General features: G+C 50.8%; 1 long non-coding RNA gene across 1 annotated transcript in view; it reads right to left on the reverse strand.

Moving 5' to 3' along the window:
- Window positions 1-456: 456 nt before the first annotated feature.
- Window positions 457-26,199, reverse strand: part of LOC132671272 (uncharacterized) — a 68,014-nt gene continuing 42,271 nt past the window's right edge. Inside the window, exons 2-5 of the long non-coding RNA XR_009607026.3 lie at window positions 15,940-16,051; window positions 6,166-6,394; window positions 1,431-5,191; window positions 457-618 (exon numbers count right to left, since the gene is read on the reverse strand). This is a non-coding gene — a long non-coding RNA (uncharacterized LOC132671272). The remainder of the gene's footprint in view (window positions 619-1,430; window positions 5,192-6,165; window positions 6,395-15,939; window positions 16,052-26,199) is intronic.

The raw sequence follows: 26,199 nt of genomic DNA on the forward strand, positions 1-26,199 counted from the left end.
GAACTAAGTCAGGACACTTACCCGCTGAGAAATGTCCCTAAAATGCCATTTTAACCATGCTTTCTCTTTCCATTAAAGCTCAAATGATACTTATTGGTCTTAAGTGCTTTTATTTTCACTTACACAGTTTCCAACTTTTAATCAATCTTTTTTATTTTAAATTCCATCCAAAACCATCAGCAAAGGGAGAAGACTGTAAGGGGAGGGGAGCCATCAGATGATTGCAAGATAGGAGCTGAGGCACTGGAATCATCCATCACACTCGTGTTCCAGCACGGCTGTGGGCCAGGCCGTGGGCCAGGGAGCCTGGGGCAGACGGGGAAGGCGGCCCCAGTCCCTGGGGGAGCAGCCCGCACAGGAGGGGAACCATATCCAGGCGAGGCTGCCTGGGAATGACCCAAGGAACTGAGCAGGGAGGTCCAACCGGGGAAGGCTGGAATCCAAACACATCCAGGAGGAGAGGAGTCCCAAGTCCAACCCAGAAAAGGTCCAGCGATGCCAGAGGGACCGTCGACAGGCAAACAGTTGAGCTGGAGCACTCATGCTCCAAAGCCCAAGCCGGCAGATCTTCCGGCAGGTGGTGGGGCCGCCCTTTTGCAGGTGGGAAGTCCGGGAGGGCTGCCGCAAAGGGAAGTAGAAAAAGTCATGAGTTGTCGCTCTCACTGCTGCTGGGGGTGATGATTAATATGCAGCGGGGGGGGTGGGGGGGAGGCAGGCAACAACTTCCATTTTAAAAAGCCCGACGCCTGTGTGGCTCTAGGGCTGAGCCCACATGGGAGATGGACATAGGGAGCCCCTCTCTAGAGGCCAAAGTGGGCTTCTAAAACTCATCTGTCACCTCCACAGCAGCCTGGGCCAGCCAGGTCCCTTCGGGTGAAGTGCAAGGAAAGGAAGGAGGAGAGGAGAGAAAAATGGAGAGGACAAAAGGGAGCTATGGCAGTCACAGAGAAGAGTCCATCCTGCTCACCTTGATACAGCCATGCCTGCATTAGAAAGTAGATACCAACACCCTCCCAGGGAGACGTGCACACCCAGAAATGGACCAGCACATGGGCACAGCCACAGAGGCACTCGCGAGTGCAGGTACAGGGCGGGTTTATAGACACTGACACAGAGAGGCACAGGGCACTAGACAGGACACACGCGCTGAACAGCGATGCCCATGGATACTGACGGAGGTGGGCGCACGTGCACCAATACGGATGCACCAGTGTGCACACGCCTGTACAGATACTGAAAGATACATACAAATGGACACCCACACATTCGGGTAGAAACGTACAGACACACACAGATGCTGACATGTACATGCAAGAAGCTCACCTGGACACAGAGGGCAGGCCAGGCACGCACACACAGGTACACACGGACACACGGACACACCTTGACGCACAGATGTGCACAACTACATAGATAATGCCTATTCTTACACTGCTAGGTGATGCATCTATGCCCATTTAGGAACACACACGGGGCGCCTGGGTGGCTCAGTCGGTGGAGCAGCTGACTTCAGCTCAGGTCACGATCTCGCGGTTCATGAGTTCGAGCCCCGCGTCGGGCTCTGTGCTGATGGCTCAGAGCCTGGAGGCTGCTTCGGATTCTGTGTCTCCCTCTCTCTCTGCCCCTTCCCACTTACGCTCTGTCTCTGTCTCTCTCTCCCTCTTTCTCTCTCAAAAATAAATACACATTAAAAGATTTATAAGAACACACGTTCGCAGATGTATCCCGAGACGCATGCGCACGCACAAAGGCACGTTCAAGGCCGTGCTCGGGCACTGCCAACAGCCAGGACACGCACACAGCTGGGCTCTGTGCTGCACTCAGGCCCCGGCTCTCAGCACCCCCAAGCCGGCCCCCTTCAAGCCAGGTGCTCTCCTGACCTTCTCCTGCCAGCCGCCCAGCTCTGGCTGGCTCCCTGGTCCTCGGGCCCTCCCACCATCTCTCATCCGCCCACTGGCCCTGGGCCAGGCCCTGGGCTCCAGGATGGCAATTGCCCCATTCTCCCAGGTGCCGACTCAGCCAAACTTCACACCCAGAAGTGGAGCCAGGCCAGCGGGGCTTGTTGCAGCCTGCTTGGGGCATCAGCGCGGGGGAGGCAGGAGGGAGCCAAGATCCTGTGGTGGCAGAGAGAAGAGCAGCCCCAGCCGCCCGTGCGGGCCTGCCTGGTAAGGCTGCTGGCTTCCTCTTCTCCGAGTCATCCACCCTCCGCAGGCCTTGGGCTCCCCACCTCTGTAATGGGACAGCACGCCCGTCCCACTGAAGTGTCAATTAAGTGTCCACATCACCTCCCAGATGAAAGAAAGCTTTTGCCTCCTCACAATAGCTCTGAGACTCAGGCTGTATTGTGCCTGGGTTAGACCAGGTAGCACAGCTCTGGAAGGGGACGTCACTTACTCAAGGGAGCAGACAGGACCGGAACCCGGGTGCCTGCTCCGCACTCCACAGCTTTCCTGGGCGGTAAATATGTAGCACGTGACTGCCAGAGCCCAATGACTTGCCCGTGGCAGACATCATTAATCGATCACAGTCTCTCTCCTGGGGAATCCAGACTTGGCCTCGACATCCTTCTCAACGCACCGCTCCAGGCAGACAATCGTAATTGGCCAGAGTTGGCACCCAGGATGAAACTCACTGCCACGCTGTCGCTACATCTAATTCATCTAATTCAGAGGGTGGATGTGACGATTACATGAAATCAAGGGCAGAATACTTTGGAAGAACACAAGTGATGCGCCTATCAGAGGAATTTTAGTACAGTTTCCAGAGGCTATTGTCATCCAAGTCCCCCCAAAGTCTCACGACACTGGGGTGGAGGTTTAGGGGCAAGACAGCCACTGCCGTTGCTCTGTTTCACAGAGGGAGACACTGAGGTCCCGGAGAGTGTGTCCAGGGTCACACAGCTAACACCCAGAGTGGGACTGTGATTCAAGCAACAACCCCTGTTTCAGTGCTCTTTGACCGTCCATGGCCCCAGCCAGACGGGACAGGCCAGAGTGTGTGGGCCTGGGGGAGCCAGGGATGGAGGGGGGCAGGAGAGGCCAGTCTCCTCCCAGCAGAAAGGAATCGACCCTACAACTAATTGGTTCAGAGTGCTTCTTTTGACCCTAATTAGCTATTTGTCATGTCTCCATTTGCATACCAGAAAAGATGCAAATTTGCATATTTGTAAATGAGGCTGAGCCTGGATGTGGGTTCTGGAAGAGCTTGGCGGTTGCTGGCAGGCAGGGAGGCAGCTGGCTCTTGCCACTGAAGCATGGGCCGTGGAACGAGGAGATTTGGAAGACAGCTCCTTGGCTTGGGGCTGCAAGGTGCTCTCAGAGGAGGTCAGACAAGATGGCCCGCTTCGCTCCCTCCCTCGGGGCTAAGTGGATGGGCAGGGAGAATGGGTGAGCCTAACGCTATTTTGATTAGATGAAACAAGGAGGGGGGAACATAAAGTAATTTCAGGACTCTCTGTGCTGGGAAGCCTTCTGTTCCCGTCCTTGGATAGAATCTGTAACACTTGCAAAGTGGGGGGGGGGGGGGGGGACATCTCCCTCCACCTCGCTAGAGGATGAGGTTTGGGAGAGAATGGAGGTCAGGGGGAATCATTCTCTCCCTCTCTCTCTCTTTCTCTCTCTCTCTCCTCCAGACTCTCATGCACACATACACTTGTATACACATCTTACAGTTCACTAGCACATGCACACATACACACTACACAGACAAGCCTCTGCACCCCACCCCCAAGGAGCACCTTGACACACAACACCCCAGACCCACAACGATACATACGCAACTCTAACTGGAGAGGCGCATTCGCACATGCAGACATTCCCAGACTTCCCGCCACATACACATTCACGCCCTTACACATACAGACACACACTCAAACACTCGAACATAGATGTAGGCATACAGACTCACTTAAGCTGTGCGTAAATATTTACATACACACACACGCGCGCACACACACACACACACAAGACATACACGAGAACATCCTTGCTAAGACCAAATTCCCTGGCAAATTCTGGAAATTCTGAGCCCTTTGCCAGAGTTTCTGGTGCCTCTATGGGAAGAGACAAAAGAAAGAAGGTAGCCACCCTTCCCAGGGAGGGAGCAGGTGTATCCCCAGAGAACGGGGACCCCAAGTAGGGACTGGTTCTTCCTCTAGGAAAGAAATGACTAGCAAATGCCCCAGTGCCTTCTGGGGTTTTGTCTAGGGCTTGGAGCAGGGTCTGAGTGGGCCTTGACAAGCGGGAGAGCACAGTAGGGAGGCTGAGGAAGCATTCATCTATCGCTGGGGTCTGCCATGCACTGGGCAGGAAGGCACCAGTGTCTCAGACGTCCACGTTGACCTCGGCAGCCAGCGCGGAACGAGGTGGCACAGAGCTGCCGCACCTTCGGGCATGCAGGCACCAAGATGCCAAGTTCAAAGGGAGCCCCAGATCCATACGGCTTCCCAGGCTGTGGGGCCTGGGGGCTGGACACTGGGACCAGGAAGCCCAGGGTCAGGGTCCAAATGCTTCCACTGTTCCCATCCCCGGCATCTCCTCCCCAGTGCCTGCACCCCAAAAGGCAAGCTAAATAGCTCCGTATTTGTAAATTAAATATAGCTGTACTCCAGCTTTCCAAAGAGCTGGGAAGGAGAGAAGGAGAAAGAAAAAGAGAGAGAGGAAGAGAAGAAAAGCTGCCGCCCTCAGGAAAGTCTGGCTGGTACAGATTGCCTGAGTCATGAATATTCATCTGGCGAATGAGGAGAGCGAGAGTCTGCATAACAGCTCCACCCACCCAACTGAAAGAAATGTCACCGCCTTTGCCAATAAAGTGCCAAAGGAAGCCGGTGGAGGCTGCCAGCCAGACGGTGCCAAACTGCTGACTTCCACTCCCAGGCGTGGAGAAAGCACATTGTTTCCGGCCCAAGGAGCCGCCACTCGGGGCTGGGGGAGCAGAGCTGGCGGCTCAGAGAGAACCAGGAAGAAAAGTTACACCCGCCACCCACGGGAAGCCTGGCGGGCAGCGCGCCTGGGCCACAGCCTTCCCCAGTGTCCCTCCAAAGAGGGGTTTGATACAACCGTTCGAGGGTGTCCTCTCTGGCCAACCACCGAGGGCCCAGCTCCCAGCTGAGAGAGCTCCATGCTTCGCACATCCTTGAAGGTGTCTCCCAGATGGTCTTCACGAATCCTGGATGGTTACTAGAGACCAGAGGCTGGGGGGAGGGGGCAAAACAGGTGTTACTTTGGGACCCAGAAGTCCACGGTCGCCGTGGCCCCGTTTTGCCGAAGGGCACCCCCCAAATGCGGGCGACTTCCCTCTCTGGGTCAATCCTATTGCCTCTTCTTCCAGGAGGTTTTCTCTGACCCCTTTCTCTAAGACAGAGTCTGGTTCTCGGTCCCAGGCACCCACCTTCCTGGGCCTGAAAGCTTGCCTTGATCCAGTTTTGTTCCCGCCTGTGGCTGTTTCCTACCCCCGGGCTGTGGGCTCCGGGGGCAGGGACTGTGGCCTCAGCATGCCGGCCCAGCACAAGATTCCGAGAAGGCATCTTGAGTAGTTTGTTACACAGGGGCGTCTACGCCCGTCCATTCCTGTCCCCATGCCTGTACCTGGCCCTGGTCCTTCCTGTTGCCCTGCACGTGCGGGTCAGGTCCCCAGGAGGTCAGGCATCCTGTCCGAGAAGCTCAGTGGGATCGGGACAGGCACTGAGTGGCCGGCCTCCCATCCCCAGGCTCCTGCTCCCCATGAAGAGAGCTGAGAGCTGCCAGCGCCCCTCAGCACCCCATCCTCGTGGTGGCGCCCGTCCCGTGGTGTCACAAACCAGCCCGCCTGCCCGCCGGTCTACCACAGCTGGCTCCCTCCAGTAATTACCTAAATGAATGGAATAAGCAGAACTGGAGAGAGGATGTTCTCTTAGTGCAGAGAAGCAATTAGGGCTGTGGGCGTCTCCAGCTGCTGCTCCTGTTATGTAAAGTTTGGGATGTGTATTTGGGACTTAATGAGGATATTTATGTGTTCACATCTTACCTTCACAGACTGCTCATTTCAAGTATCCCAAGTACTCTTGGGCCGAGTATGAAGCAGTACAAGCCAAGCGACAGGCTCTAAGGGAGGAGTACCACCCCTCGGTAGCCAAAGAGACCCTCTCTCAGGGTTCATGGACCCCCAGAAATCAAGGGTGACACCCACCTGGAGCCTGGCTCTGCTCAAGGCCTCCGGTACGGAAAGTCCTTTACTGCCTGGGTGGCTCAGTCAATTAAACATCCGACGTCGGCTCAGGTCGTGATCTCGCGATTTGTGAGTTCAAGCCCCCACGTCGGGCTCCGTGCTGACAGCTCGGAGCCTGGAGCCCGCTTCGGATTCTGTGTCTCCCTCTCCCTGTGCTCCTCCCCTGCTCGTGCTCTGTCTCTCTCTCTTTCTAAAAACATAAGTAAGCATTAAAAAATTTTTTGAATTAAAAAAATAAAATAAAATAAAATATCAGCAATTGTTGCAAAGTTCTTCCTTGAACTGAGCCAAAGTCTGCCTCTTTGCAACATCCCTGAATTGGCCCAAACATTGCCCGTGGCACCATGCAGGACATGTCACTGCATCTGTCCGAGGTCAGCCACTAACCTTGCAGAAGGTAAATTTCAATTTTGCAATTGAAAAAGTTTCTGTGGTCAAATAAGTTTGGAAAACTTCTGCATCCGTTTCTTGGCTGCAGGACTTCTCTGAGCCTTTACTGTGCTCACAGGCACCCAGCTGAGGGTGCTGCATTTCATGAAATGTATTTGCTCACAGAAGCCTTTTTTTTTTTTTTTTTTTTTTTTTTTTTTTTTTTTTTTTTTGTGGAACAACCTCAAGAAACCAGGACTCTAAAAGCACATTTTAGGAAACACCGCTTCAGAATGTTAAAAGCAAACACTTAATTCCTTGGCCTGAGCTCCTTCAACATTTCTCCTCCACCGGGCGTGATGCCTGGGCCTCTCCCCATTCTGGACCTTTGCTGTCAGTGAGCTCTGCCATATGCCTGTGTTCCTCCACTGCTCCAGACAAGCTCTGGTCAGGGATGGTCCAGAAGAGCCTTTCCCTCCAGTATCCAGGACCCCATGTTCTCACTGATGCAATCAAAACACCATTGGGAGGATGGCAGCTGAACCCCACTGAGTGTCTTTCCTGAAAGTTCCTCCAGCAAGCCACGACTGAATCTCAGTTCCTTATTCTGCTCTCAGACCCTGCAGTTGGAGCCCACAGGCAGACTCCCCTTAGGCCAGGTGTCCAGACAATGAGTCCCTGCTTTGCCTTCCCTGGATGGCAAAATGGTGAGCCATGGTGAGCTCCCAATATCTGTGTACCAGCTAGTAATTTACACGCAGCCGGGCTTTTTCACAGCATCACACAAAGCATGCATCTAGTCACCGCACACTCACAGACAGAGCACTCTAATCACCCTGGGCTCCAGACCCAGAAGTCTTCTGGGGCTGAAGCCACAGCCCACACCTGCACTGGGGGCCTCTGGCTCCACCAGGCCTCTCCCCTGCACCTTCAATCACGGCCTCCATGCCTGCCTTCCCATCATCCTTCAAGTATGTGTTCAAGCCCAGGCATGGAAAAGAGGCTCCTCTCACCGGCCAAGTCCAATAGATTCTGGTGGCTCCCTGGTCTGGCTGTTGGGAAAAAGGTGTTGAAGCTTCCCCAGGTTGCACAGAATGTCTAGAGATGCCTGCCAGTGTTGGGGAGTGGGCAGGGTGGTGCCCATGCCAGTTAATGCCACCCCCCCAAGCAAGGCTCAGTCCCTTTCCCTCAAATCTACTCCCCCAAGCTACAACCCTCCTTTCTCCCTTAACAAACACCCAACTCCCACATACACCCACACATGGCCCCATTCCCCCACCCAAACCACTCCCTCCAAGATCACCAACAGACTCCTATTTGTCAAGTCCCGTACCCTCTCCCTGGTATCCGTGCCTTTGCAGCATTAGATATGGTTGACCTTTCTCTGGAAATTCGCCCCCGCCTTATGGAATTCCAAGACAAGCTATGCCCCCCCCCCCGCCCCCCGTGGTTCCTTGCCTTTCTGACCATTAATGCAGTTTCTTCCATCACATAAATGTGGCCATGTTCCAGGGCCCGATTGCCAGTCTTCTCTTGCTCCTACACCCCCTCCCTCCAAGATCTCATCCACAGCTTGGTCCTTGGGAAAAGCCCTCTGTGCCCCTCAAGTGTGCCCCTAGGATCAGCCTCCTAAGAGCCGTCCTGCTGCCTACAGGCCACAGCAACAAGCCAAAGCTCCGAAATCCCAGCACTTCCTCTCTCCTCCGGAATCAGCTCCCACTCCAGGTTCTCCACGATGCATAATCCTCCCAGGCTCAAGGATCAAATTCTTGGCAGCGTCTTGACTCTTTATCTGCATCCATTAAATCACGATGCGCCGAGTCCTCTTATTTAATATTTATCTAATTTCCAAAATAAAAATAGCTTTATTATTTATTCTGATTGAAGAACATGATATATCCTCAGTATAAAAAAAAATTTTTTTAAAAATCAAACCAATACTTAAAAGTAGGAAAAAGAAAGTAAAAATCACTCAAAATCCTACCACCCAGATATAACCACTCCAGCATTTTGGTGAACAGCCTTCCAGACATATCTCTATGCATATATACACATAGAGATCTATGTATATAATTTATAGACGAGGGATTGTATTATACATACTGTTCTCACTGACACCTGCTTTTCTCTCTCAACAATATGTCATAGACATCTTTCTATGTCAATAAATAGAGCTCTACAAAATTATTTTAATTACTTCATAGTATTCCATTGTATGTATGTATCATACTTTATTTAGCTGGGTCTCTATTGATCCTTTAGAACGTTGTCAAGATTTTACTCTCATAAACAATATTGTGGTAAATATCCATGTACATATCTCTTTGCTTATTCTTTGTAATTATCTCCTTAGGATAAAATCATACAAAGGAAATTGCTGCAAGAGTACACTATTTCCAATTTTGCCACTCTGTCCTTCTGAAAACATACAATGTACTTCCCATCAACAGTGTCCCAGCATATCTTCCCACACCCTCACTAGCCCCAGGTTTTAACGTTTGGTCAAATCAACAGATGGCAAAAGACATTCGTTTTTACTGGCATTGTTTAAATTATTAATGAAAGTAAATGAGTATCTTTTCTTCCTTTTTTGTCATTTGTAATTATTTTTTTTGTGAATTGCCTGTTCGTGTCTTTTGCCCATTTTTCTAATGAGATATTTATCTTTTGCTTAATGAATGGTTTAAGAGTTCTTTGCACATTTGAGAATCAGATTAAACAATTATCTATCATATACACTTTCCCTTTTCTCCTTTACTATTTTTTTAATGTTTTTATTTATTTTTCAGACAGTGGGGGACAGAGCATGAGCAGGGGAGGGACAGAGAGAGAGGGAGACACAGAATCTGAAGCAGGCTCCAGGCTCCAAGCTGTCAGCACAGAGCCTGACGTGGGGCTCAAACTCACAGACTGTGAGATCATGACCTGAGCGGAAGTCGGACGCTCAACCGACTGAGCCACCCAGGCGCCCCTCTCCTTTACTATTAATGGTCTTAAACTTTTCATCTTCATATATTCAAATGTATCAATCTTTTCTTTTATGATTCCTGGATATCCCATCATGCTTAGAAGGAACATCACCACGTTAAGATGACCAAAATAGTCATTCATATTTATTCATTCGTATTCATGAAGACTCTGTAGTCTTCATGCCTTGGTCTTATTGGAGAAAGACAGAAAACCAGCTTGTGTTGTAATGGCTGGCCCATGCCAACACCATTTATAAACCAGCCCATATTTTCCCAACTCAACAGAAATGCCATTTTATCGTATACAAAATTCCCTTAAATACTTGGATCCATTTCCAGACCCTCTATTCCATCCTGGTGATCTGCTATTCTTACATAAGAATTTTAATTATTGTCCCTTTATAAAACATTTTAATATCTGAGAGGGTAAGTATTCATCATTTTTCTTTTTCAGAATTTCCCTTAGCTACTCTATTTTTTTTTTTACTCCTCCAGATTAGCTTTATAATTTTTTTTGTCAAATTTTTTAAAAATCCTGTTGCAGTATTAATTGGAGTATCTTCACTTTTGTACACTCCCTTAAGGAGCACGAACAAACTTAAAGCATTAAATCTTTTCACCCAAGAACTAGGGACATGCCATATTTATCCGAGTCTCTTTTCTATCAGGCAAGTTTTCTGGTTTTCTTCCTGTAAATCCCACATGTTTCTAATAAAGTTTATTTCCAGGCATTTTGTGTTACTATTTTCTTCTTGACAGTGCAAATGAGGCCTTTTATTTTACCTTCTAGGTAGTCATTTTATAAATAGAAAAGCTATTTGTTTTTATATGTTGTTTTGTTACTGGCCATTTTACCAAACTTTACTTTTTCCAGTTGTTTTCATGAAACTGTCTTGAATTTTTACAGATAAATAATAATCATATCTGCTAGATATGATTATTGGCTCTCCTTTTCTAATATGTATCTCTTTTTATTTCTTGTCTAATTACAATGCCTAGCACCTTAGGAAAAGTGGGTTTTTTTTTTTAATTTTATTTATTTTGAGAGAGAGCACAAGCAGGGGAAGAGGAGAGAGAGTGGGGGAGAAAGAATTCCAAGCAGGCTCTGTGCTGTCAGTGTAGAGCCTGATGAGGGGCTCAAACTCATGAATCACAAGATCATGACTTGAGCTGAAATCAGACGCTTAACCAACTGGCCACCCAGGCACCCCTAGGAAAAGTGGGTTTTTTAAATTTTTTTATTAAGAAAAAAATGTTTTAATGTTTATTTATTTTTGAGAGAGAGAGTGCAAGCAAGAGAGGGGTGAGAGAGAGGAAGACACAGAATCTGAAGCAGGCTCCAGGATCTGAGCTGTCAGCGCAGAGCCTGACTTGGGGCTCCAACCCACAAGTGGGGAGATCATGACCTGAGACAAAGTCAGATGCCCACCCGACTCAGCCACTCAGGTGCCGCAAAAGTGATTTTTAAAATACTGATAACAACAGCTGCCCTGGTCTAGTTTCTGACTTTAATGAGAACATATCTAGGGGGTCACCAGCCTAATGTCTCCCATGCATCCCTTCCTGTGACCACTATCCTGGTTTGGCTTGTATTAATTTGTCACCTGTGTCATCACAAATGTGAATAAGGTACAGGCTTTGAAGTCAGATGACCTGTATTCAGGTCCTGATTGTCATATAGTAACTATACGGTCTTGTCAAGTTATTGAAGATTATTGAAACAAAAAGAAAAAGAAAGAAGAGAGAGAGAGAGAGAGAGAGAGAAAGAAAAAGAAAAGAAGAGAAAAGAAAAAAAAAGGAAAGGAAGGGAAAGGAAAAGAAAAGAAAGGGAAAGAAAAGAGAAAAGAAAGGAAAGGAAAGGAAAGGAAAGGAAAGGAAAGGAAAGGAAAGGAAAGGAAAAGAAAAGAGAAAAGAAGAGAAAAGAAAAAAGAAAGGAAAGGAAAGGAAGCGAAAGGAAAAGAAAAGAAAGGGAAAGAAAAGAAAAGAAAAAAGAAAGGAAAAGAAAAGAAAAGAAAAGAAAAGAAAAGAAAAGAAAAGAGAAAAGAAGAGGAAAGGAAAGGAAAGGAAAGGAAAGGAAAGGAAAGGAAAGGAAAAGAAAGGAAAAGAAAAGAAAGGGAAAGAAAAGAAATGAGATGAAATGAAAAGAAAAGAAAAAAGAAAGGAAAGGAAAAGAAAAGAAAAGGAAAAGAAAAAAGAAAAAAAGAAAAGAAGAGAAAAGAAAAGAAAAGAAAAGAAAAGAAAAGAGGAGTTATTATAAGGACTAAGTGAGATAATCCACACACTGGGTGCAGTACCAGTAAATGATCATGTTCTTAGGTCTTAGCCCCCAACTTCTCCTTCCAGTCCCACCTATATCCTACTCTTAGGTTGACCTTCTCAAATCCCACTGGGCTCACAGCACCCTACCATGCCCTCACTAGCTCACAAGTCTTCAAATATCCCCCACTGCCTACAGAATGAAGGCCCAGATTCTTACACTAGTGTCTGAGATCTTCCATTATTCAACTCCAAACTTTCTTCCAGCCTTATTTCCTGTGGCCTCCTGCCACCCCTGCTCATCACACACCCCTCCCAACCCTTTCCTCCAGCCTAGATGTTCTCCTCACTAATGGCTGCCTGATACCAAGTAGGTCCTCACTCTCCACTCAGATCCCTGTATCAGATTTTAGCTCTAAATAATACAAAATTAAAATCTAAATGGGCTTTTAAAAGTAAATTCTTCAGCTCACTTAATAGAAAGTCCAGATGCAACAGGCTTCAGGCACAGTTTGATCAGGGCTGGGACAGAATTCTTCTGTGATGTTCTGGGCTCTTCCCACATCCATATGTTTACAGTAATCTCCGGTTGTGTTCCCAGTCACCAGATGCCTGCCAGGAATTAGATCCACAAGCTACCTCATTCAAATCCAGATAGAGAGAGACTGGATGTCTTTCTCCAGTCATCTAACAAAAAATTCTGGCCTTCTGTCTCACTGGGCCAATCTAAACCAATTCCCGTGACTGGGGAAATGTGTGTATTGATTGGTTTAGAACCAATCCATGTGTCAAAAATGGGTCTTGGGGAGAAGGACTATGTTGACCGACGAAGTCAATCAGGACTCCACTCCAAAGCCACATACACCATGGGAGATGGATGGGGGTTGACAATTTTAATTGCACCATAACCTCTTCCACATCACTCTCCTGGGACTTAGCCTTCCTTTAAGGCCCATGTCAAGCCCCAGAGTTCTGATAATGGACCCACTCTCTTTTAACTCCCAGAGTCCCTACTCTCTGCTCAACATATGGTAAGCACGGCCATATATAATTTGTTTATATAGTCATTTGTCTATTCTTCCCAGCTGATTAATAAAGTCTACAAAACGCTAGCAAGCTAGCCCTTTTGACCTTCACAACAATCCACTGAGACTCAGAGAGGTTAAGTGACTTGCCCTGTGTCACACAGCCAGAGATGACATTGCCCCCAAAGGCCACTGCAATGAGCTCACACTCTCATTCTCTCTCTCTCGCTTGCTCTCTCACGGGTACACACCCCACAGTCTCTCCTCCAACCACCAACTCAGGCCTGACCCGAAGATGCAGAAACCTACCCCTCCCCCTCCCAGCACCACCTTCTTTTTCCCACTCCACCTCAATTTCTAGAGCTCTCAGACTTCCTCCAAAGAGTACAGAGAAAGTTTTCCTGCCAGACAGCAGTTTCTAAGATTTGTGTGACAAGGCCAGGTACAATTCAAATGACTCTGGGTGATTTAATCTGCTTGGGGCTGGGGTGGTAAATCAGCGCAGCCCAGGCTGCCACAGCCGCCCCAGAAACCCACGAGCCGAGCTGCTGGTAGGCGGTTATATCTGCAGATCTGCAGGTGACGGTCTGGAAGCGTGAACCTCGGCCTGGGGAGTTCCCCTCCGCTGCACTCGGAATGCATTTGGAGGGTCCTACGGCCCCCGCAGCCACTCCGGGCCTACGCGTTCCACCAGGAAATAGCTTTCCCAAGGATGCAGCCCTGATTCCGCCTCCCCGCTGCCCCCCCTGCCCCCCTGCCGGCTGTCAGAGCGCCCCCACCCCCCACCCCGAGTCCACACTGGACTTTTCAGGGAAGGAGACCAGCGTCGGTCAAGCTCCCACTGAAACTGCCTCCTCGCTGCCAGGGCCTCGTGCACCCACACACACCCATTACCTCATTCCATCTGCACAACAACTTAATGAGGGAGGCATGTCTGTCCTCAGTTTACAGGTGACTTAATTGAGGTTCAGAGCGATTAAATAACTCGCCCAGGGTTATTACACAGCTAGCAGGGGGCAGAGCCAAGATTCAAATCCAGATTCATAAGACTCCAAACTCCTCATCCTGTTGGATCCACCCCTCTGCCGAGGCCAGAGGGAGCAAGTAGAGGGCAGCTGTCGCTGGAACCACGTCGTCTGAGAAGAGAGAAGGAGTCGTCCCTGGCTGAAAGGGAGGTGATGCTCTGAGTGAATGGAACAATCGCTTTGCCCCTACAAGAGAGATGTCTGAGGAGAAGGGAGTCACGTTTGTGAGGCTCCTACTGTGTGCCAAGCAGGTGTGCCTACACGGGGGCCGTGCACCAGGTGCTCAACATCCTGCATCCTGCCCGTGAGTCCTTAAGCAGTGGGATGCTGGCAGATATTTACCAACTAGCAGTCTGGAAGAAAGAAAGAGACCCGGCTTGTAGCAGCAGCCAATTCCCATGGTGTAAATACTCCCACCGTGGTTGACTTCGAGCTACCAATGGGACGTCACTGACCACAGAGTTGAGAAGAGATGCCTTCAGTTGGTTCTGGGCAAGTAGGAACCCACTCCAGCACACCACCACCTGTAAGAGAGGCTTGATTAAACCCACTCGACAGATGAGGCCATGCAAAAAGGCACTCAGGGCCGAAATCCATTTCTATGCAACTTTCTAAATTCACATGGTCTGCATAGCCCCATATTCCCTGAACCAGAAGCAACGCAGGGAGCCACGACCACTGGTCTCTACTCTCTGAAGGTGGAAAAGTCCCGCGAGGTCCCGAAGGGCAGAAGAAGACCAAAAATCCGGCAGACTGAAATTCAGCATGAGGAAGAACTTTCTGAGTGCCCTTCTAGACTGACAGCTTCGGGAAGGCAGCAGCCAGCCGTGCCTGGCACAGTGAATGCTCAAAGGCGAATGAATGAAGAAAGGAGTGATCAATTGAATGAAAAAGTCATGACATACGTGTTCCGTTGATTCTTCACACTCACCAAACCCAAAACTGAATTCATCTTCTTCCCCCCAAAACCTATCCCTCCCCCGGTGTTTCCATCTCAGTAAGGACCACAGAGCCAGAAACCTGGGGTCCTTCTGCCTCACTCCTCACGTGCAGTCAATCAACAAATCCTATCCCCCCCACTTCTCAGTTCCTCCTGAACGGATGTTGTCCTCAACATGCCCACTCTGCTCCCACGGCTCAGACCATCACCGTCTCTCCCTGAGCAGACACGCGGCGCCCTAACTGCCCTCCCGGCACTCACCCTGGCCTGTATCGACTCCCAGCCCCCGTCAAACACATCATCAAACCTGCCCACATGATCTGTCAAAGTTGCCCCTCTGCGCAGGTCCTTCCCACTCCTTCGATGGCTCCCCACTACCCAGAGGATAGAACGGAAGCCCCTTGGTCCTCCACGGTCTGGCCTCACCTCCCTCTCCTGTTTGACCCCTTACCTCTTGGTCCACCGCATGTTGGTGCAGAATGCATGTAAAACACCGCCAGACCCCTCGGTGTCCTCTGCATGCCATCCAGGCCTCTGGAGGCCCCTCCCTCTCCCACCTCCCTTCCCTTCACCTCAAAAACTCGTTGCAGACTGAAGTAAGATGATCTAGAAGGTGATTTCTGGGGGCCTCTTAGACTAATATTTCATGATGATTCTAATGCCAAGTCCTTAATTCAAGGCCTTCTGGATTTTATAGTCACCTTCTCTCTTCATGGGACCCTACAAGGGTCTGTAGGGGCTCTCGAGTTGAATTCCACCATTTTAACGGACAGAAAATCTGAGGCCGAGAGAGGGAAAGGGATTTTCCCAAGACCACACAAGCAAGTGAGCAGTGGCAGCTCCAGGACAAGAACCAGGCACCTGCCTCGCAGCCCAAGACTCTTTCTTGGCATCACACTCTCCACCCTGATCCCCTGATTCCAACACAACCATCCTGACAACCCCACCCTGATTCACCTCTTCACACCCAAGCCAGATTAGCACCTTTCCTGCCTTTGCTCAAGGCCATTCTCTCACCTCCATTCAACTTCCAGAGGGCCACCTCCAGGAAACCTATCCTGGTTATCAAGCCAACCCCATCCACACCCCACACCCTTCCCCCAACCCCCTGTATCTGTCAGAACCCAGCAACTAAGGTTTGGCTCACTCACAGCAATCAGTGTCTTGTGCCCTCTCGCCAAGTAGGACACCCACTCCTCAGGGCTGGCCAACATCTCATCTTTCTCCTCTTCCTCCTTCTGCACCTGCCAGCTGGATATACAACTGCTCAGGGTGACAAAGGATAGCAAAAAGAGCATGGCATCTGAGGTCAGGCACATGCAAGGTCAGATCCCAGTTCCATATATCGCCGACTGGTTAACCTTAACCCACGTGAGCCTCCGAGCCCTGCTTCGGGTGAGCTCGAGCCCTGATTCAGGTAAAACACGAGCCCCGGGTGAGCCCCGCTTCTCGCTCGCTTGTTCTCTCTCTCTCTCTCTCTCTCTCTCTCTGCCCCTCACTCACTTGTGCCCTCTCTCTCTCACACACTCCCTCTCTCTCAAAAAAAAAAAAATACATCTGAGCCTCAACCTTCCTTATCTATAAAATGGGCCCTATCCCCCAGGGTTCCTCGGAGGACTGAATGACATCACCCAGGTTACAGGTCTAGCATTTATTTAGTGGGCTCTTGATAAATGAGAGCTCCCCTCCCCATTTCTTTCTCAGTAAATCCCCAAGACACTTGAGGGAAAAAAAAGCTCTTCTGGGCTGGGAGGTGGGCAGACTCCTGGACATTTTCTCTCGCTCGCATTTTCAACGGGCTACGAGCAGCCTGTGTGCAGAAACGTGGGGCGTCTCCAACCCCCTTCCCCACCCCCAACAATCTGCTTTAACCTTCCTGTCTCCAATGCCTTGTTTATTTTAATATCACTCGTTTCGCTTTTCTGTTCGTGCAAAAAAAAAATTTTTTTTTTGTAAAAACAGATTTAAAAGGAAAAGAAGCATTTAATGAGTAAAACTGTCTGCAGCCCTGTTTCTTTCTCAGGAAAAAGTGGCTGTGATCCTGGCATGAGAGAGGAAAGCTGAACAGCTTCCCTTCACTGCAGCTGGCAGGAGCAGTGCGTTTCAGAGTGGAACAGAACCTCCAAATTAAACAGTACGTCTCCCAGCCAGGCGCTTCCTGTGCCGAATTCAGCTTGGCAGGTGACACCCCAGCTCAAGCAGGGATCCAGCCCCGACATGAGCAACTTACAAGGCTCTCTGTTCCTGCCCGCCTCCAGCACAGAAGACCCAACGCTGCCAGGCCCTGGAGAAGCACTGACCTCCGGGATAAGGCTCTGAGAGGAGAAGGACATAGCTGGAAAGGGAGTGGACCTACCTGGCCAGTGGCCAAGGGGACCAGGACCCCTCCCAGTTCCTCAGCATTCAGGGACCAGCACATTCCTCTGCCCAGAGAGCATAAAGACCAGATCCAGAACTTTCTGTTCAAACAGAAGTTCAGAAAATCTGCTGCTACTTCCCCACCTCCAAAGGTGGCATTTTGGAAGGCTACTCTGGATGGAATCCAAGGGCCAAACTCCAGAAGGGCTCTGCCTACCTCAACCGCCACCCCCCCTCTGCAAAAAGAGATGAAGGACAGAAAATCACACATGACCTTCAAATATGCACAGTAGAGACTGCCCCAGGGCAGAAAGCAGGCTGGGCCAGGACAGTGGTCCCCCTCCCTTGTTCCAAACTCCATACCTTTCTTAATGTAGCCTAGTGACACATACTGAACTCACCGGCCCTTGAACTCCTAAATCCCTTTCTCATTTTTTCCAGTAGTCAAGACAGGCCCCAGCCTTTACTGTCCCTGGGACATTTCATCATGCCAAACCCACCTGACCACTCCAGCCTGTTGAAATCTTTCAGGATCCTGACTTTGCTATCTGAGCTCTGCTCTGTCCTTTTTCTCTGTTCTGTCACCTCTTGCTGTTACAGGACTGCACCCTTTATACCTCCTTTTGGGTCTGTGGCATATATTGGTCAGAACAGGGTAGAAGGCAGAGCCCCACGGCTACCTCTAAAGACCCACACAGACTGACCTGGTTCCGACTCTATGAACACTCTGTGGCGGTCTTTCAGCCAGGCGGGAGCCCCCTCGATGCCCTCCCAGCCAGCCATCATGTCCTAGAGAGCATGACAGACCCTATCCAGTGTTTTAGGAGGCAGCGCGATATGACACGAAGGGCCAGACAGATTCAGGCTTGAATCCCAGCGCCCTCAGTCTTGGGAATGCCATTCAACTTCCCGGAGCCTCAATCTCCCATCTGTAAAATGGATACTGTCACATCCAGAGCACAACTTGTGAAGATTAAGATCATATATGTGAAGTATCCAGCTCACGACAGGCACCCAATAAATAACAGATTCCCCCAATCGCTAAGCTGTCCGGAATCTGAAAGATTCGCCTGGTCTTGCTGAGCCCATGTTGGCTCCGGGGATGACTACCTTCTTTTCTTTTCTTTTTTGAAATGCTTGTTTTTATTTATTTTGAGAGAGGGAGAGAGCGCAAGCAGGGGAGGGGCAGAGAGAAAGGGAGGGAGAGAGAATCCCAAGCAGGCTCCAAACTGAGTTCACGGGGCTCGAACTCAAGGACCGTGAGATCATGACCTGAGCCAAAATTAAGAGCCAGGCGCTTAACCACCTGAGCCACCAGCTGCCCCCTCTTTTCTAATCACAGACGTCACCATCCATACGAGGCCCTCGTATTAATCTGAGATCAGCCAAAGCCCTGGGTCTTTTTGAGACAAACTCCTGTCAAAGCAGTCTTCCCTTTCCTGGATCTGTGCGGTCGTTTAAATAAAATAGCAACGGTCATAATGACAGCTTAATCCTTCCAGTCCCGCTATGAAAAAAAAGTAGCGGGGCGCCTGCACAGCTCAGTCAGTTGTGGGTCCAACTCTTGATTTCAGCTCAGGTCATGATCCCACGGTCGTGAGACTGAGCCCCACACTGGGCTCCATGCTGAGTGTGGACCCTGCTCGTGATTCTCTCTCTCTCTGTCTCTCTCTCTCTTCCCCTCTGCCCCACTCCCACTCTCACACTAGAAAGAAAGAAAGAAAGAAAGAAAGAAAGAAAGAAAGAAAGAAAGAAAGAAAGAAAAGTATCTCCATTTACCTATGAGGAAACTGAGGCTCAGAGAGGTTAAGTGACCTTTCCAAAGTCACACAGCTGGAAAGTGTGAAAGCTACACACAGTTCTGTCTGACCCCAAACACCATGCTCTCAATATTAGACAATTCTTCCTAAATGTAGGCCTTAAGGGGATACTTTGTCTCCAGCCCTAGTGCACTTGTCTTTTTGGGTCTTGGCACCGAGGTCACTTGGTTGAGCGCCTTTGGGTCCCGATGCTGTCATCCACAGGGGTGGCCACGCCTCACCCCCACCTCCCAGCAGCTCTGTAGCCACCACCTTCACATAAAAGGGAATGAACTGGGGCACCAAAGCCCATTGCTTTGGGTTCCTTGTCTTGGCCCTAGAGGCTGACCTCCACATGGGCATCCTAAGCTCTTGACTCCTGGGCCCTTGACCACCACCCCCAAAGCCTAAGCACAAGGCCAGCCCGGCCCCTCTTCCTCAGCCCTTCACCCGGGCCCAGCCACCTGCTGCCCAGCCCTGACACCTCTGAACTGACCACTGCCCAAGGGGTACCGCCAGGCCCCTCCTCCCAAGTACGTGTCCAGATTATCCAGATGCTGAGTCCAGCCACTCAGCACGGCTGTCCTCCAGTACTGACTGCCAGCCTTCACCCCCCTGACTCCTCCCAGCCCAGGGGGCAGACTGGCTACAGGGTGCGGGGATTCCCTAAGTTTGGGGCATGGTCTGCCCATGGGGAAAGGAGAGAGCGGACCCAGGAAGCTCCCAGGGCTAGGGCTCAGGCCCATGGCCACCAAGGGGGCAGCGTGTCAAGGAAAGGACTCCTGGAGATTCCAGGGGAAGCCATCCTGGGCCTGTTGGCAGACCCTTGACGATGTCCAGTCAGGACGCCCAGATCCTAGAGCCTCTATCAGAGAACTGCTCCCCAGGCCCCAGAGGACAGAGCTCTGGAGCAAACCCACCCACCTCCCAAACACAGTCAGTCACCCCCACAAGCAAAAACACTGCCCCATGGGGCGCCCGGGTGGCTCAATCAGTTAAGCATCCAACTCTCGATTCCAGCTCAGGTCACCACCTCGAAGTTCGTGAGTTCAAGCCCCACACTGGGCTCCATGCTGCCAGTACAGAGCCTGCTTGGGATTCTCTCTCTCTCTCTGCCCCTCCTCCCCCAAAATAAATAAATAAACAACAACAAAAAAAAACCCACAGCCCCTTGACACTCACATCCTGCGAGCACTTACTTTACAAGCCCACTCACAAAACATACTTCACAAATCCACTTGGGCAGAAGTGCAGCCAATCACTCAGTAAACACTGACGAAACACCTGCCACATACCAGGCGCTCTCCTGGGCGCGTGGGATACATCCATGGCCAAACCAGACAAAGGTCCCGCCCTTGCAAGGTCTCTCATTCTCACTGGAACACCAACAGCAAAAAACAAGCTTAAATGAATAAATCATTTAGTGTATTGGAAGGCGATAAGGGCGAAAGAGAAATTAAAATCAGACAAGGGGAATCTGGGTGCCTCGGAGGAGGCAGGCAGCAATTTTAAGTAGGGTGGTCAGGGCCTCATTAAAAAAGTGACACTTGAGGGGGGCACCTGGCTGGCTCAGTCAGAGAAGCGTGTGACACTTGATCTCAGGGTCATGAGTTCAAGCCCCACGTGGGATGTGGAGATTACTTAAATAAATTAAAAAAACTTTTTTGTAAAAAGTGACACTTAGGGCGCCTGGGTGGCTCAGTCAGTTAAGCGTCTGACTCCAGCTCAGCTCATGATCTCATAGTTTGTGGGTTCGGGCCCCACGTCGGGCTCTGTGCTGACAGCTCAGAGCCTGGAGCCTGCCTCAGATTCTGTGTCTCCCTCTCTCTCTCTCTGCCCCTCCTCTGCTCACGCTCTGTCTCTCTCTCAAAAATAAATAAACATTAAAAAATTATTTTTTTAAACAGTGACACTTGAGTGCTCCATAGCCACATCTGTGTGGCCAGTGCCTCCTGCAACGGACAACATAGTTCTAGACGTTTCCATCAACATGAATTCCCACAGTCGGGTAGATATTCTCTGTCTCAAATCCCAGAAGACCTACTTAAGCTACCAGATACCAGGAACCTGGGCCACTCCCGACAAGAAGGTCGATAAATGTCACCAAGCTAGTGGGAATGACCACAGGACCCCACTGCCTCCTCCAGCTAATGCCTTCTCCCATTTCCTCCACATACTACCTAAACCACTGTCTTTACCTTACCCTCACCTCCCTCCTCCCACTTCCCTCCTCCCTCCCATACCCTGAAATCTGCCCCTCCGTCCTCAGAGCTCTGTCAGAAAAGCTGCTCCTGGGAAGGTACACAGCACTCTCTTTCTTAAAAAGTATCTTTCCCAGGGCGCCTGGGGGGCTCAGTCAGTTGAGCATCTGACTCTTGATTTGGGCTCAGGTCATGATCTCACAGTTCATGAGTTCAAGCCCTGCATCGGGCTCTGTGCTGACAGTGCGGAACCTGCTTGGGATTGTGTGTGTGTGTGTGTGTGTGTGTGTTTGTGTGTGTGTCTGCCTCCCCCTCTCAAATTAAATAAATAAACATTTTTTAAAAAGTACCTTTCCCTCTTGCCTGGCTTTCCACACTTGATCTGCCCCTCGCCAATGTCAACTGCTACTGGCCCACATACAGGACTTCATGATTAACAGCATTTTCGAGAAAGGAAGGCAAGTGACCCGTAAGAGAACACCTGAGGGAGCTGATAACGTTGGTTCATTCGTTCATTTGTTCATTCAATGAATATGCACTGAAGTTTCACAAGGCCACCTGTGCCAGAGATGGTTCTGACGGGGGGATACACGCATGAGCACAGCAGCTAAAAGTCCGATCCTTGTGGGGTTTACGTTCCGCCAGGGAGACGGAAACCATACACAACATAAATAAGTAAAAGTACAGTGGCGTTCAGGGGCGACCAGTGTTATGGAGAAGATTAAGGCAGAAAAGGAGTAGGAGGCGTGCAATTTAAAACAAGGATGTCCTCGCTCTCACAGATACTTTCACTAAGTGAAACATACACACAGATCGTTTCTCAAACTCACCACACACACACACACACACACACACACACACACACACACACACATCCAAGCCCAGCTTACTCAGGGAAACACACCCTCACGTTCTCACAGACAGACTAGAAAGTCAGAACTGGCTGGACCCTCGGTGGCCAGAAGGAAGACCAGAGAGGGGCGCCAGCTTGCCCGAGGCCAACAGCGGGCCAGCGGCAGCGTGGGTGTGATTTTCCAACGCACCGCACCCTCCCCTGCCCGTAGGCCGCCAACCTCAGCGTGCAACAAAGGTTCCCACGCTTGTCAACACCCACAGATGGGCACGTGGACTCGTGCACAGGGGCACACGTGCAGACAAGCACACTCACACAAAAACACGAACCTCCTTCCCCTCTTCCAGGCAGCATGGTGGGGCGAGATTTGGACAGCGTCTTTCGGTCTCGGCCTTGCCTGTCCTCCTCACCCTCTCCCACCCACCCCGTGCACGCTAGCCGTTCCGGCCTCCTGCCCTAACCGGGGGCCGCGGGTCCCCCCCGGATGGCATGCGTGTCATACAAATGCATCACATGTGAATGTGTACACGTGTGGTTTGCTGCGGGGTGGACACATCTGTGAGCGCTCATGCACGGGGGCTCCGCAATGTGTGAGCACCTCTACGTGTGCGTGGAGGCGCAGGTCTGCGCACATGTGTGTGCCCGCTCCCGGGAAGACGGAGAAATTTATCATCTAAATCTTGCTTCTCCAGGGGATGAAAGCAAAGCAAAGTTCAGGTTTAAATCACAGCACCACGGGCAGGAGGGGTTCCCTTGCCTTACATGATTATCTGCATGCGGTGTGCAGCCGAACGGGCTCGCAGGCAGGAGGCAGTGAGCAACCCGTCAGCGGGGAGTCATTTGTTGTCTCCAGGCCCTTGGGGACCTGCCGTGGCTGCTCCTGGAGCGGGAGACCCGAGTGTAGCAGCAATGAGCACCAGCCGGTCCCGGGCGCTGGGGGATGGGGGAGGACGGGGCTGGCAGCCAGCTCAGGCTTCCCTGTGCAACAGAAAAGCAGAGGGTGACCAGGCGGGAACCTCCAGGCCAGAGAGAAGCCCGGGGAACTTCTTGGCCTGGACGGAGAGAGAGTCCAGGCTAAAGGGCAGCCCCCAGCCTGCCAAGCTGTCCGCTGGCCAGGAAAACACCATCGGGGCTCCAGGAAGTCACAGCCTGACCCAGTTTGCCTGATGCTTTTCTCCTGGGTCTACACCTCCTGCCCATCTCCATCCCTCTCTCTTTGTTTCTGTGTGATCGCTCTTTGTCTCTCCCTCTCTCTCTGTCTCTGGGATTCTTTGATCTCTCCAGGCTTCTCTCTCCATCTGTCTATCCCTCTATCAGCTCTAACCTCAAGGCTTTCCTCTGCTGACCCGTGTCACCTGTGGCCGTGCTTGTGACATACTGCACACCTCCCAGAGCATGCCATCCCATTCGAGCCTCTCCTCATTTGGGGAACAGGCTGAGGGAGCCGGGACTGGGAATCCCATTGTACGGATGAGGAAACTGAGTCCCCCCGGATACTAGGGGGCTTGCCCAATGCCACGCAGCAGGCATGGGCTTAAAAATCCAGGTGTGTTTCCACTGTGTGCCGAGGCTCTCCCACCTCCGCCTCACCGGGAGGCACGAGCAGCTCTCCCCAGCAGCCCAAACCCTAAAGCAAAGAGAATTTAAGAACTCTGTGCCAAAAGCACAGCTCATCCCCAGCCCAAGCACTGAAACTGCCTTCCACTCACTCAAAGGTCTAGAAAACATAAGCACTGAGGTGGGAGGCCTGGGGCCTGTGCCTGTCCCCCGATTGGACGCCCCATCACCATCCCACTCTGCCTGACATGTCTGTATGTCCCCACCTTCCCTGGGCCCACCTGGAATGAATGGGCTTCCCGCTTCTTGAGTAGGTGCCTTCCGAGGTCTCAGTCTTCCCATCTGTACAATGGGAACCATGGGTCTCACTCACACTGCCGAACCAGGCCCCTGCTCCTAAAACACAGGCGCTCCTCTTCCCCTCCTGGACCCTGATCCCCTAAAAGACCTCTGACTTCAGCCTCCAAGAGCTCCCCCCCCGCCCCCGCCACCCGCCCCGGATACCTCGGAAGGATCCCTGCGTTCCCTCGGGCCCAAACTGGCTTTGACCAGCTGGGCAGCCGGGCAGCAACCGTGAAGCCGTGGGCCCAGAAACAGAGCCCCGTCTGCGGCAAGGTCCAACAGCCTCCGGAAGCCTCCACCGCCGCCTCCAGCCCCCACCCGAGAGGCGTCAGCACCAACGACCCGCCAGGGCCTGCCCATTTTCCTTTCTTTTCATTGCTGGCTCCGCGCGCAGTTATAGAACCAGGTCTCCACAGAGTAATTTACTGGCAGAATCTCTCCCAGAATCCAGCTTGAAACCAAGCTGTAAAAACAGCTTCGAGTGTAAATAATTCATGCAGACAATATGACTTTTTTATGTAAATTCGGTGCATTAACCCTCTATTATAATGATGGACGACAGATAGGGGCGACGTTGCCTTGGTAAGAGCTAATGGATGGCCGCCATAAATTCACTGCACATTTTATTGTGTTGCTGGAAATTGTGCCTTCAGGCAATGCTGTTTACTTTTATGTAAAACTCTAGGTTCCCTAAATATTACAAATATTTTACATCTAGCTCCTCAGCATTTGGGCTCTGCCCACAAATCAAGCTTTCTCCATGTGAGTTGTAATTAAAGGTTTGTTGTTTTTTTTTTTTCCTGGGACAATTATCTCCAACTATAAAGAGAAATATTTTTCCCCTTTAGATGTTCCGTCATTGACTTATTAACAAATCCTTTGGAGAAGGAGGTTGTAAGCGACTCGCTGTGTACTCGGCACGAGTGGGTCGGCAAGAGAAGGGGACGCCCTGGGTACAAGAGCTTGGTGGCTGGCTTTTATGTCTGACCGCCACTCTGGTTTATTTACACATATGATATTCTGGGCCTTCCCCCCACCTCTTCCTTTCTATAATTCATGACCACTTTAGCAGGGTAATTCCTCCAGCCACCTGGAGATGGGCCCCTTGCAAGCCCCCTGCCCACACTCCTCTGGGGTGGTAGACGGCGGGGCCTTATGCCCGAGCGGGTCAGAAGCACAGTCCTCACAGCTGGCGGCCCATATACAAGCAGATATATCCCTTGCCCGCCCCCCGACCCGCTCACACGGCCCACGGCGCGCCTGGGACGGAAACTCGGGTTTCCTGCATTGATTCTCGTCCAATCCGAAGTGTCGGAAATGCCTTTTTGGCTCAGTCCCTGCCCGGGCAGAAGTCACGAGGATGCCATTGAGTCTTGCGTGAGGTCTGGGAAGAGGAAGGCCGAGAACCTCAGAAGTGTCTTAATGAAGGGAGGCAACAGCTGAAGCAGCAGCCCTCTTTAAGAATAATACTCACACTTGCTTATTATTGTCATCAATATTAATGGCCACTCTGTTAATATTCATACAGCTGCATTAACATCATCCAGAAGCTCCGGGGATCTCTAAGCACTTCTAATGGCATGCGGATTCTGCCTCTGGGGCCCCCACCTCTCTGCCTGTCCCTCCCCACAGGCATAACACCCAGCCAGCCGACACAGGTCCCAAGCCACCCTCCTCTCCGATCGGCACCTGCTTTGGGACACCCTGAGCCACACGGGCTTTGGAGTCATCTCAAAGTCCCCGGCGCTCTGCTGTGAGGATGGGACAGAGAGAGCTTTCCCGCCCCGCCAAGGGGCACAGGAAGGTTCTGACAAAGGTGGCTTAAGAAAGAAAGATAGTTCATTTCCCCCCAAGGGCTCATTTCCTGCAGAGTCAAAAAAAAAAAAAAAAAAAAAAAAAAAGACACGTTGGTTAAAAACAAAGATGAGATATCATTTTTCACCGATTATATTAGCAGAGATAATTATAATAATAATGGCAACAGCAGTGACCGGCTCGCTTCCTGTACATGAGCGCTGGGCTTAACCCTCTGTGCCCGCTCTTACTGAATCTCAGAACACCTTTGCGGGCAGCGAGATAGAACGTGAGATGAAACACAGACTCTGCTTTTACTCTCTGACCCAGCAATTCCATCTTTAGGAATCTTCTGCATGTTAATAATTGAAACTACCGCTCCCCCCAAGTGAAATCCTCACGCTGTTCCCCTCCGCATCCACCTCCCCTCCCCTCGTCCATCCGCTGACCCTGCCTCTTGCCCGTTCATCTTTCAAACTCAGTGCCAACCCCTCAGGGAAGCCCTCC

This window comes from Panthera onca, chromosome C1 (assembly GCF_046562875.1).
Source record: "Panthera onca isolate mPanOnc1 chromosome C1, mPanOnc1 haplotype 2, whole genome shotgun sequence".
Taxonomy (NCBI): Eukaryota; Metazoa; Chordata; class Mammalia; order Carnivora; family Felidae; genus Panthera; species Panthera onca.